Below are 12,749 nucleotides of genomic sequence, written 5' to 3'. Positions count from 1 at the left end.
TTCATCTACATTGTAGCATGTGTCAGAATTTCTTTCCTTTTTAAGGCTGAATAATATTCCACTGTATGTTAGTTTCTCCAGTCATCCAACCATGGGCATTTAGATTATTTGCCGCTTTTGGCTATTGTGAGGAATGCTGCTATGAACATGTACAAGTATCTACTCAAGTCCATGCTTTTAGTTCTTCTGGGTATATACCCAGAAGTGGAATTGTTAGGTCATATAGTAATTCTGCATTTAATATTTTGAGGAATCACCATACCATTTTTCATAGCAACTGTACCATTTTACATTCTCACTGGCAATGCACAAAGGGTTCCTTCCACTTTTTCTGCATCCTTACCAATACTTTGTTTTTTTACCTTGATTGTTATCTTAATGCGTGTGAGGTGCTATTGCGGTTTTGATTTGCATTTCTCTAATGATTAGGCTGAGGAGCATCTTATGTGCTTATTGGCCATTTTTGGAAAAATAATCTATTAAATTCCTTTGCCCATGTTTCAGACTGGTTTTCTTTATTGTTGAGTTATAGGAGCTCTTTATATATTCTGGACATCAATCCCTTGTCAGATATATCTCTCCCATTCCATGGGTTGCCTTTTCACTCAGTCCTGTGATATACAAGTTTTTAATTTTGATGTCATATTCAATATGTTATTATAAAATCCAATGTCATGAAACATTCCCCCTATGTTTCCCTCTCAGAGTTTTGTTTTAATTTCTACATTTAGGTCTTTGATCCATTTTAATTTTTGTATATATGGTATAAGGTAAGGTTCTAACTTCGTTCTTTTTATGTGGATATCCGGTTTTCCCAGCCCTATTTGTTGAAGAGTGTTCTTTCCCTCATTGAATGGTTTTGACACCTTGTTGAAAACATTTGACTAACATGTGAGGGTTTATTTCTGGACTCTCTCTATGGTTGGTCTATATTTATGCCAGTACCAAATTGTTTTGATTAGTGTCAATTTGTGGTAACTTTGAAATCAGTAAGTGTGAATTGTTCAGCTTTGTTTTGGCTTTTGAGGATCCCTTGCGAATTCATATGAATTATAGGATGGGTTTTTCTGTTTCTGCAAAAAACATCACTGGGATTTTGATAGGGATTTCAATGACTGTGATTGCTTTGGATAGTATGAGAATTTCAACAGTTAAGTTTTCCAATCTGTGAAAACAAAATGTCTTTACTTTTATTTGTATCTTTAATTTCTTTCAGCAGTGTTTCAGTTTTCAGTGTACAATCTTTCTCCTCCTTGCTTAAATTTATTTACCTAAGTATTTCATTCTTTGTGATGCTATTTGTAAATGGAATTTCCTTAATTTCCTCTTTAAACTCTTCATTGTTAGTGTGTAGAACCACAAATGATCTTTGTATATTGATTTTGTATCCTGCAAATTGGTTAAATTTGTTATAACAGATTTTTTGTGGAGTGTTTGGGTTTTCAATTATCCTCTTTACTATGTATTGCTGGCTTTGATGAGTTAATATTTGTAGTATTTTTGTATCTGTGTTCATAAGGGATTTTTGTATCTGTGTTCATAAGGGATATTAGCTATGGTTTTCTTGTAATGTCTGTCTGACATGGTATGAGGGTAATTCTGGCCTCATAAAATGAAGTGGTTAAGTGCTCCTCTCCTGCATGTTTTAAGTCTATATAGTATTGCTATTATTTTTTTTCCTTAAATGTTTGATAAAACTTAACAGTGAAATCGTCTAGGTGTACAGTTTTCTTTGTAGGAGAGTTTTTAATCACAGACATTTATGAATTTAAATCTAGCTTTTAATAGGTTAGTTTATCAAATTACATTTGTGTTCTTCTTATGTGGTTTGCATTTTTTATCACCTCAAAATATTCTTGTTGGCATCATTTAATGTATTTAGTCTCATTTTAACCTTGGCTCTCTTGCTTTATTTTTGTTTATAGCTGCATGCTCTATTTCTTTCAGTCTTTTCCTAAAATAAACATTAGTGTACATCTTGAATTTTCACATAATAAACAGTTTCACCAAGGGTAATCAATATCCTTTTAACATTACTTTATCTAAAGTGAATCAAAGTATCTTTTGGTTCTAACTTCTTTCATTAAGCATCGTGTGTGTGATTTATCCATGTTGTTGCATTGCACAAAGCAGTAATCTGTTAATTTTTATGTGTGAATATACTATGATTTATTTCTCCATTCTGCTGATGGTCATTTTTGGCTATATAAACTGTGTTGCCCTGAGCCTTTATTCATGAGTTTTGGTGAATCATACATGTGCATTTTTATTGGGTGTATTCCTAGGCATAGATATACTGCTACTAAGAGTGGTTGAATCCGTTTATACTTTCACCAACAGTGTATAAAAATTCTGTTAGGTTGGTGCAAAAGTAATTGCAGTTTTCGCAATTTAACCTTTTAAACTGCAATTATTTTTGCACCAACCTAATAGTTGCTCCATAGCCTTATTTACATTTAGTGTGTCTTTCATTTTAACCTTTGTGGTATCACCTATTTATTTTAAATTGTATTACTTTTATTGAAGCAGTTGTAGGTTCATGTGCAGTTCTAAGAGTATATCTTGTACACTTTGCCCAGTTCCCCCACTGGCAACACTGATGAAATCCACAAATCTTATTTAGCGTTCCCCAGTTTTACATGTGTGCATTAAGTTCTACACAATTTTGTCCCTTTTGGAGGTTTGAGTACCAACCACCAGTCAAGACAGAACAATTCGGACCCACAAGAATGCCTTCTGTTGCCTTTCTATAACTACATCCATCACCTGCCTGTTCTCTTTCCACTTCCATCCATAATGTCCTCTATTTATAGTTTGTCATTTCAAAAGTACTACATGAATGGAATCATACAGTAAATAACCTTTTGGGACCAGTTTTCTTTGCTTTGCATAATCCCAGAAGTGTCACTATCCATGTATTTTTAGCCTTTTTTTGTGGTATTTCGTTTCAGAGGTGTTCCCTGTGGAAAACATACAGTTGAATTAATTTTTGAAAAATACTCAGTCTTTATCTTTAATAGAATTGAACCGATTTCTTTATATTGTGATTGATACATTTGAAATAATTCTTGCCAGCATATGTTCACAATTTATTTTCCTTTCTTCTAGTTCCCTTTTCCCCTTTCCTGAATTTTTCTGAATTGATCATGTGTCTGTTTTGGCTTTTTCCCCTTGTTGTTTTGAAAGGCATTGTACTTTATATCTATTGAATTTAACTGCTTCAGAAAAATTTCGAAAGTCTGTTTCTGCCTGTATCTCAGCATTCTTGCAGTATTTTTATTCATCTATTTGTTTAAATTATGAAAGCAGCATGTGCTTGGTGAAAAACAAACCATATTTTGAAAATGAGAACCTTCTGTACTCTGGTGTATCTTTCTAGATATTTTTCTACTCATTTATAATTTGTCCTATAACGAATGGGGTATGACACATACTTTGGAAAAATGTTTATTTTACTTTAATGTATCACGTAGGATTCCCTGTCAGTACATATTCAGAACTATGTCATTCTCCACTACAGGACAATGTTTCATAGTATGTTGTGCCATAAATTAACTCTTACTCTGTTGATAGACATTGTTCTCCAAATTATTCTATAGAAAAAAATGCTTAGTATATACAGGTACACTTATTTACACAGCTAGGTAAGCAGTTATAGTTTAAATTTTGTTTTAAAAAGAATAATGAAAGGTGAACATAGTTAAAAATTGGCTTGTCCAATTTTTGCCTATTTAAATTTTAGAATAATTTTGTTATGCAACAAGAGGAAATCTTGCCATTTTGATGAGAATTACAGGAAAACTAAATGTTAATTTGGGGTGTGGGGTAGAAATGACCACTACTAGTGAGGCATTTCCTCTATTCTTGTCCTTTATTCCTTTCAGGTCTATACTGAACATTTAAATGTTAATACATCTTTTTAGAAAAATCAGTGTTCACAATTCATCACTTCGGAATTGTGAAAACCCAATAAACCCTCCCTCACCACTTTGCTTTTTCTCTTAAAAATTTCACAGTGTTTTATCTTAATTATGTAGTAAGAACACACTCTCTGGCTTCTATTGTTGCAAGTGTAATGTCAGTTTAATTCTGATATTTTCTTTCAGTTTTTTCTTTGCTATGTATTTTTTTCTCATAGTGCTTCTTGAATGAAACTTCATGCCTTTTATCAGTTCTGGAAAATCTTAAGCCATTCTCATGCTATATACCTCATCTCTTACGACTTTCTAGGTAATTTTCTCAGACGTACCTACCAGCCATCTATTCTGATTTTGTTAACCTGTTTAACCATCTCTCTGAGATTGTCTTCTAAATTTCAGTGACTGAAGAGCATAGACTCTGCAGCCAGACTGCTTGGGTTTATACTCCAGCTCTGTCACTCCTTACTTGTATGACCTTGGAAAGTCATTTAGGCCATGCACCAATTTCTTCGTAATGTTGTTGTGCAGATTAGATGAATTAATATAAGTTAACAGTGCTCTGGGTCAGTCTAATGATATACAATTAGCTGTATGAGTATTTAATATTTTTATAGTATATTGTTTTCATTATTTGAAATACTCACAGGTTGTACTAGTTTTCATTTTCTAAGGTTTGTAGGATGCTAATCATGCTCTTTGTGGTCTGGCTATGTTACTTTGTATGCTCACCTTCAGTTGAATGCCAGTGTGCGAAGAATGTGTTTGGCTCTAGAGAGGTGTTGGACTTGCTTTGTCCATTTCCCAGGACCACAGGTGGGCAGCAGTGGGCGAAGTCAGGTTCTTCTTTGAACTAAGACTTTCCACTAGGGTGAAGCCATTTGAACCTGTAGCAAGAAATTTTGGGGTATCTTAAAAATAGCTATTATTTTCGTATTTTGGTATTCATCTAAGTATTGAACTGACTTTTGAAATAAAATTTTGTGAATGGAGCTTATGAAATATTTACTCCCTAGAATTATCAGGTACAGGTCTTGATGGTACTGATTGGGTGAAAAATTTAAAAGGTAGGGAAAACAAGCAAACTTAGTTATATAGTGCACATTATGTTCAATATTATTTCTTTAAAAATTGTCAGTTTTTCCCCAGGTAACACAGGTTTGATTTCAAATAAGCTAACTCTAGTTGCTTTAAAAACAAAACAAAACAGGAGTATCAATATTGTCAGCTGCAATTGTTTGATTACAGTAATGTTTCATTGCTTTCATGCATGAAAGGCTCTGTGTGGATGTGGGGCTGGGAAAGTGGTTTTTACTTTGAATCTCTGATACTCCCTCTTGCTGCTTTTGGAATGAACTTTCGTAGAACACTTTCAAACCTTATAATTAGATCCACTCAGAAGTCCTGCTTTCTCTGTCATCAGTAGAAAACTGTTGATTATTTCAAAGAATCACTATTTCACAATTCCACGGAAAGCTGATATAAAGCTAGGGTGTTTAACTGGCCAGTGTAACTGACTTTCCTACGGAAGATAACCTGTGCCATAGAATCGTTTAGCATTTTATTCAGTGCTACCACCCAAGAAACTGAGAACTCATAAGTAGGCAAGGAAACATTATTCACCTACTTAAGGGAATTCAATTAAAGGTAACAAGGGAATTCAATTAAAGGTAACATTAAGTACTATATGATGGCAAAATGCTTTAACAATTTAGATATAATACACCTCTTGAAAAGGAAGAGAATATGAAAAGTTGAATAAGCTGATTATTAACTGAGTAAAAGCCTATTTGAAATTTAGATGCTGAGGGAGAGAAAAATACTAGCCTAATTGGATATATTACTTATAGTAAGGAACCAATGTATACTAATAATATTCTTTACAAATATATTGGAAAGATAACCAGTAGATCAATACAAACTACCCTAAGCATCAAAATTGATGAAACCAGCTCCTACTATAGTGAAATCCTACTATGGGATTTATAAAAATATAAAAAAGAACACTAGAACTGTTATTACCAAACATATTGATGATCCTAAAGAAACAAAAGATTTGAGATTAGCTAACAAAGTGCAATCCAACCTAAAACAAGGATACAGAAAGCTTAGAAAGAAAAGGATAGGCAAAAATGAGACAATTGCAACTAAAAGAAAAGAAGGGGTTACATACGTGTCTGCAAAAGTAGAATTAAGACCCCCCAACCTTAACAAGAGGAGGATACTATGTAATGCGGAAGACAACCATCACTAGCTATACAGTCCCAAACACAGCAACAACTCACGAGGCAGAAGCTACAGACGATGTGGGAGAAAGACAGCACAGTAATACCTTTGATCATACCTCTCAGTCCCAAATAGAAAATACATCTTTTTGAACACAGAAGACATTCATCACCATATGTAAACACCACCACCAGAAATAGCATAAACAGTATTGTCACTACAATGGAATATTACTAAGAAATTAACAACAAAAGTGGGCCGTTTTCACCTGGAAGATTAAAAACATGCTATTGGCAGACTTATGTAGCCTAGTGGCAAATGAATTAGCTGTCACTGAATTCACAATAGTTCACTGATACTAACATGCCCATCTATCAGTAATAAGCCAGTGTGATGGGACCCTATAAAACGGAGGTTCACTAGACTCGGCTTTTTATAAAAAGTTGAGTACCTCAACATAGATTGGTAGGTTCTGTGACTTTAAACAAAATGACATAACAAAACCAATTTTTTACCATAGGTTAATTGACATACACAAGAGTTAAGTTCCTGTGCCATCTCATCAACATTATAACTAAAGGATGTCGAAATGAATGATGTTATTCAAGGTTCTGCTGTCTATTTACCTATTCAAACTGGTCTTACAACTCAACAGTAAGACAAATAACCAAACTAAAAAATAGGCAAAGGATTTGAATAGACCTTTCTCCACAGAAAATTCACAAATGGCCAATAAGCACTAGAAAGATGTTCAATATCATTACGGAAATGAAAAATCAAAACCACAATGAGATACCACTTCATATCCATCTATTAGGATGACTAGAATCAAAAAGATGGAAAATAACATGTGCTGATAAGGAGGTGCAGAACTAATGCTGGTGGGGAGGGAAAGTGGTTCAGCTGCTGTTGAAAACAGTTTGGCAGTTCCTAAAAAACTTAGTTACCATGTGATCCAGAAACTGTATATATATCCTAAGTATATCCTAATACATATAGGATATATATCCTATATATCCTAAGTATGTGTGTGTGTGTGTGTGTGTGTATATATATATATATATATATATCCAACAGAATTTAACATAAAAAGTTGTACATACCCTCGTAAATGTTCATAGCAGCCTTATTGATAACAGCCAAAATGTAGAAATAACCAAAATGTCCCATCTGTGGATGAATGGATAAATAAAATGGAATGTTAATCAGCCATAAAAGGGAACAAAAATATGGTACATGGATGAACCTTAGAAACATTATGCTAAGTGGAAGAGGCCAAAAGGCCACCTGTTGTATGATTCTGTTTATAGGAAATGTAGGCCAAAAGGCCACCTGTTGTATGATTCTGTTTATAGGAAATGTCCAGAATAGGCAAATCCATATAGATTCAAAATAGATTAGTGGTTGCCGAGGTAGGGAAGAGTGACTGCTAATGGGTACAAGGTGTTTTTAATGGATGATGAAAATGTTTTGAAATTAGTGGTGATGGTTTTATAACTGTGTGAATTATACTAAGAACCACTGAATTGTATGCTTAGAATGGTGGATTTTATGGCATGTGGCTTAATAGCTCAAGAAAAAGTAGTAACAGAATATCTCCAGAAAGCATCTACCATCTCTGGGACTCAGGGAAGAAGCTGAGGTTATCAGAGCCTCACCTGGTCTCTTAGAACCAGGCCTCTAAGAGAGAGGAGCTACCCAGCTGGTGCTAGTTTCTCTAAAGGGGGACAGATAAGAAATTTGGACAGTGCCAACGGTGAAGCACACCCATAAATCTGGAGAGTGTAACCAGCTCCCCTGTCAGATGAAAGCCATGACCCCGCACACACTAGGAGCAGCCTTCACCCTGATTTTGTCTGCCTTTAGAGAATCTTATGCCGGGACTTAACAAGGAGCCAGCTGTCAGAGCAGAAATGTGGTGTGTAGTATCCTGGCCCCAGCGTGCCTCAGCGTTATGGATGGGTTTGGAGTTGAGACAATAGCTAATAGAGCTAATCGGCATTTAGCAACTTGAAGAGGAGTAAATAGCCTGAGAGAGAACAAAAAGCTTTTAAAAGGTATACAGGATGACTTAATTTACAATAACAAAAGCAAATCCCTAGACATAAGTAGGCAAAATTTACCAGACATAAAGAAAGCTATAAAACATCCCTCATTGTAAAGTATACTTGGAACAAATACGAAGACTATTGGGTTTCTTTCTAGAGATTCAGACGGTGATTATTAGGTTCCATTGGAAAGAACACACAACAAATAACCTAGAAAATAAAGCAAAATTATAAAGCCTCTATAAATAGCACAATGTGGGACTAGCATATGAATAGACAGACAAATTGCAAATAATCTTTAAAAATCCGAAATTGATCCAAGTGTGTTTGGAAATACAGTGAATGATGAAAACAGAATTTTAAGTCAGAGGGAAAATTAATTTAAACAAGTGGTAGGTATTCTGACAACTAAATAGCCATATGGAAAAGGATAAAACTAGCTTCATCACTTATACTGTACATCTAAATTAATTCCAAGTGAACCAGAGATATGAACATAAAAAAATGTAACTTTACTGTACATCTAAATTAATTCCAAGTGAACCAGAGATATGAACATAAAAAAATGTAACTTTACAAGTCCCAGAAGAAAATGTAGGTAAATTCTTTGATAACCTGGAAATAGAGACACTTCCTAATCTGGAATCAAAATCCAAAAGAAGTAAAAAGTTGATGAAGTAGTAATATTCCATAGATATAAAAATAAATCAGACATTTAAAGAAGAATTAGTGAAAATTCTTCTCAAACTGAAGGCCAGCATTACCCATACACAGGTAACAAAACCAAACAAGAACACTACAAGAAAATTACAGACCTTGTCCCTGATGAACACAGAAGAAAAATCTTCAAAACATTAGCAAACCAAATTCAATGCATTAAGAGAATATTATGCCATGATCAAGTGTGATTTATTCCAGGCAGGCAAGGATGGCTCTCGTAAATCCACGTGATACACCACGTTAACAAAATGAAGGATAAAAACCATATGATTATCTCAATAGATGTGTATAAAAAAAGCATTTGACAAAACTCAACATCTACTTATGATTAAAACTCAACAAAGAGGATATGATATGGAACATATCTCAACATAATAAAGGCCATATGTGACAAGCCCACAGCTAATAGAGCACTCAATGGGGAAACGCTGAAAGCTTTTCCTTTAAAATCAGAAACGTGACCAAGGATGCCTCCTCTCTCCACTTTTCTTCAGCGTAGTGTTGGAAGCCCTGTCCGGAGCAATTAGACAAGAAATAAAAGGCATCCAAACCAGAAAGGAAGGAAGGAGTAAAAATGTCATCATTTGCAGATAACATGATACTATATATTCAGAACACTAAAGATTCCACCAAAGAACTGTTACAATAAACGTGTTCAGTAAAGTAGCAGGATAGAAAATTAACATTCAGAAATCAGTTGCATTTTTTATACACCCATAATGAATTATCAGAAAAAGAAATTAAGAAAACATTCCCATTTACAATTGCATCAAGGAAAATGAAATACCTAGGAATCAATTTAACCCAGGAGATGAAAGACCTGTACTTGGAAAACTGTGAGACATTCGGGAATGAAATTGAGGAAGACACAAATAAATGGCAAGATAGTCTGTGCTCATGGATAAGAAGTAGTATTATTAAACTGTTCATACTACCCAAAAGAAATAGAACAATTCTAAAATTTGTATGGAACTACAAAAGACCCCAAATAGCCAAGGTAATTTTGAGAAAGAACACAGCTGGAAGTATTATGATTCCTGATCTCAAACTTTATTACAAAACTATAGTAATCAAAATAGTATGATATTGGCATAAAAATAGATACATCAACTAATGGAACAGAATAGAGAGCCCAGAAATAAAATCACACATATAAGATCCATTAGTTTACAACAAGAGAACTAGGAATATACAATGGGGAAAGACAGTCTCTTCAATAAATGCTACTGGGAAAACTAGACAACCACATGGAAAAGAATGAAACTGGACCACTTTCTTACACTATACACAAAAGTCAACCCAAATTGGATTAAAGACTTGAATATAAGACCTGAAACCATAAAACTACAAGAAAACATAGGTAGGAGGCTTCATGACTTTGGTCTTGGTGATGACTTTTTAAAGGCAGCAAAACAAAAATGAACAAGCGGGACAACTTCAGACTAAAAAGCTGCTGCACAGCAAAGGAAACCAACAACAACAAAAAAAACCGGCAACCTACCGAATGGAGAAAATGTTTGCAAAGAATATATATTTGATAAAGGTTAATATCCAAAATATATGAAGAACTCATACCACTCAATAGCAAAAAAAACCCCACCCTCCCCCCAACAATCTGATTAAAAAATGGACAGAGGATTTGAATAGACGTTTTTCCAAAATACATACAGATTGTCAACAGGTACATGAAAAGATGCTCAACATCACTAATTATCAGGGAAATGCAAATCAAAACCACAACGAGATACCGCTTCACACCTGTCAGAAACAGCTATCAAAAAGAAGTGTTGGCAAGACAAACAAATGAGAAACAAAAACTAATAGACACAGACAATAATTTAGTGGTTACCAGAGGGTAAGGGGGTGGGGGGTGGGTGATGAGGGTAAAGGGGATCAAATATATGGTGATGGAAGGAGAACTGACTCTGGGTGGTGAACACACAATGGGATTTATAGACGATGTAATACAGAATTGTACACCTGAAATCTATGTAAATTTACTAACAATGGTCACCCCAATAAATTTAATTAAAAAAAAAAGTGTTGGCAAGGTTTGGAGAAAAGGGAACCCTTCCTTATGCACTATTGGTGGGAATGTAAATTGGTGCAGCCATTATAGAAAACTGTACGGAGCTTCCTCAAAAAATTAAAAATAGAGTTGTCATATGATCTAGCAATTCTACTTCTGGGTATTTATCTGAAGCAAAATCACTAACTCAAAAAGATATCTGCACTCCCGCATTTACTGCAACATTATTTACAATAGCCAAGGAAGGCATGTAAACAAGCCAGGTGTCTATCAATGGATGAATGGATAAAGAAAATGTGTGTGTGTGGAAAAGAAGGAAATCCTGACATTTGTAATATCATGGATGGACCTTGAACACATTGTGCCAAGTAAAATAAGTCAAAGAAAGACAAATGCCGTCTGATCTCACTTATATGTGGAATCTAAAACAAAACACTGAATTCAAAGATCTAGAGAACAGATTGATGGTAACCAAAGTGGGGGGAGAGGTGGAGCAGTGGGTGAAATTGGTCAAGATAGTCAATAGGTACAAACTTCCAGTTATAAAATTATGCATGTTCTGGGGATGTAATGTACAGCATGGTTACTAGAGTTAATACTGTGTTGTGTGTTAGAAAGTTGCTAAGAAAGTAGGTCTTGAGATTTTTCTCATCACAAGAAAAAAGGAAAAATTTGTAATGATGTATGGTGATGGATTTTCACTTGATCTATTATGATCACTTAACAATAAACCAGGGGTGCCAAAAAAATGTACACAAGTGGACACTTTGGTCAATGTTGCTCAAGCAGTAGTTCACTGTAATCAGAAGTGTCTGCACATGACGGTAACCACTTTGAGCACCTCTTGTGATTATAGAAGTCAAACTTAACTTGTATTTATCTTTAGTTATCGATATAAATTGAGTATTACAATTTTAAATAGTTTTCCTTTCTTAAAATCTATACATTTTTCTGGCACCCTGTGTGTATGTATCAAATCATTGTGTTGTGCACCTGAAACTTATGAGAGACTGGTAAAAATCCAGTTTGACAACATATTCTCTTGGTGAGGTTTTGGGGAAAAGGAATTCTCATCGACATTGTTAGTAAGAATAAAAAAATGGTGGAATTCCTATGGAAGTATTGGCGTATATAGCACAATAATATACGTTTACTCTTTGATGCAGTTCTACTTCTGGAATCTCCCCCCAAAATGGTAAGACTGCTCATGGCAACACTGTCTGTAGAAGGCAAAGATTAGAAACAATCTATATGTCCACCAATACCTCCATACAGTGGAGTACTGCGGGGGCAAATGAGGTATAGTTAAGTAAAAAACAAACCAACCAGATACAAAATAGTATGCTAGCTTTTATGTAAGAATGCATATGTACTGTGTGTGTAGGATAAATATACAAGGTTATCTATAAAGGAAGGGAGGGAACATGAGTTGAACAGAGATAAAATAGACTCCTCTGAATGTACCTCGTTTTATAGTTTTTACTTTGAAACCACTTAGAAGTTTTACAAAGTTAAAATAAATCATGAAAACTAAACCAATCTCTAAAAATTGGGAGGATAAAAAGGGAAGCAAATAGACCAAACTGTATGTCAAGTTGGTAATGTAATCAAACAAGAATTTTTTTCAAGTGATTTCCAAACACAGTATTGCAATTAGACAACCCTGGTGGATCTCTTATGTTACTAATATATTGAAACAATTGTATGCATTGTAGATGAAAGCAAACAGGTTGATGTATACATGTAATTAGGAACTAAGATTTTCAGTTTAAGAGAAAGAGCTACCAGAATTAAAAGGTGTAGTGAAGC

The 12,749-nt window shown here is 34.4% G+C and overlaps 1 protein-coding gene across 4 annotated transcripts in view; it reads left to right on the top strand.

The window, feature by feature from the left end:
* The window catches only part of WDSUB1 (WD repeat, sterile alpha motif and U-box domain containing 1), a 67,960-nt gene that overhangs the window by 39,363 nt on the left and 15,848 nt on the right, over positions 1–12,749 (top strand). The window lies entirely within an intron of this gene.

The sequence above is a fragment of the Rhinolophus hipposideros genome (assembly GCF_964194185.1).
Source record: "Rhinolophus hipposideros genome assembly, chromosome: 6".
Taxonomy (NCBI): Eukaryota; Metazoa; Chordata; class Mammalia; order Chiroptera; family Rhinolophidae; genus Rhinolophus; species Rhinolophus hipposideros.
The sequence above is the reverse complement of the archived record's forward strand: the minus strand, read 5'-3'. Positions and strand labels throughout refer to the sequence as shown.